Below are 1,791 nucleotides of genomic sequence, written 5' to 3' on the forward strand. Positions count from 1 at the left end.
GGTTGATGGACATGTGAGATGCTATTATTATTATAATAGTAATTATTCAAGTAGTTCACTCATATATGAGATACTACGGCTGTAATCATTATTATTATCGGTATTGAACATTTTAAAAGAGAGTTGTTCCTGGGTCTGCAAGGTTTATCTCACTCACATTTTACCTCGTCGGGTTAGACTTAGTGCCTTAAAATACTGGGAATTTTTAGTTTCTGTCTTGAGCGGCTGCCTCAAGGATAAATATCTTGTTCCCATTGACCTCATCCCTCCTCTGGCTCCAGAACACATAGACTTGAGCTGGCTTTGTTTCGGCACGCTGCCGTTGTCAAAAAGACCTGACAATAGAAAAGAGACACACTATCCCTAGTGCGGTAAACAGTCAGCCTTGTAACTAGCTATTTGACATCTCTATTATGAATGTCTCCCTTTATTGTCAGAGCATCCCACAGTTCATAAACCACCCGTGCACAAATCGTCTTATTGATCTACGTTGCAACCTGTCTGGTAGCCAGGGTCAGGATTAGGTTGCCTCCTGCGTAATGAAGAGCTCTAATCTCAGAGCAGTTATAGTGACTTGCCCAAGGCCACAGAGCTTTTAAATGGTACAACTGGACTCAAATCTCAAAGTTCTGATGCCAAATATTGCTTTTCTTTCACTGCTCCATGGATGCCTTTGAATACCTCCAGTTTTCTTGCTTGAGAATATACTTTTCAACAGGTTACATCACCAACAGATTGGGTCATTCTCTTATGTCACACTGGTGCCATGGGAAATGGGCAGTGCATGGATAGCAGCAGACTGGCATTCCTATGTTAGCCCCTGGAAGTCAGACAAACACACAGATTCCAGAACAGTACCTCCTGTGACTCTAATGAGAGAATGCAGAATCAATGCACTATTGCCCTTTTTCATAAACTTATTTGGAAATTAAGGTATCATGTGAGATGAACTGATAAATGAATTTAACATATTTTCTTTAAAACATCTGCACAGGGGCGCCTGGGTGGCTCAGTCGGTTGAGCGTCCGACTTCGGCTCAGGTCACGATCTCATGGTCCGTGAGTTCGAGCCCTGCGTCAGGCTCTGGGCTGATGGCTCAGAGCCTGGAGCCTGCTTCCGATTCTGTGTCTCCCTCTCTCTTTGCCCCTCCCCCATTCATGCTCTGTCTCTCTCTGTCTCAAAAATAAATAAATGTTAAAACGTCTGCACAAAGCTTTCCAAGGGACTGCACTATCAGATGTTCTTGTTTGCAAAATTCTTTTCAGTGATGTTACATTATTGTAAATCACACACGTCATTTTTGCCAAGACGGTAAGAGTTTCTAAAATAGTCTCTTGTTGCAGGAAGAGAACTGGGTTCTGTGATTCAATGTTAGGGGTGAAGGCTCAGGCATTTGACCACCTAAATTGCTGTCTCATTTCCACAATTTGCTGGTTGGGTGACTTTGGACAAGTGACAAGATCTCTAGACATAAGGTTTCTCATCTATAAAATGAGACAACTAATAAGACCTTTCTTATAGTTTTTATGAAGACTAAACAAGAATTCATACACAGTGCTTAGAAAAATAACAAACGAGTCAGTGTTCAAATACTAGAAATTTATCATTAATTATTTCTCAGACAGACATTAGCTGGGTGTGACCTTTGGCAAGTGATTTCATCTTTGTCATTTGCTTCGTCTGAGCTGCATATCATATGGATTGCTTTACCTGAGTATTATGCAGTGTTTAAAAGTTTCGATTTGAGTCAGATTGCTTAGGCTTCAGATTCCATGGGCAAGTACCAGAGTA

The sequence above is a fragment of the Panthera pardus genome, unplaced genomic scaffold (genome assembly GCF_024362965.1).
Source record: "Panthera pardus isolate Hobbes unplaced genomic scaffold, ASM2436296v1 HiC_scaffold_8, whole genome shotgun sequence".
Taxonomy (NCBI): Eukaryota; Metazoa; Chordata; class Mammalia; order Carnivora; family Felidae; genus Panthera; species Panthera pardus.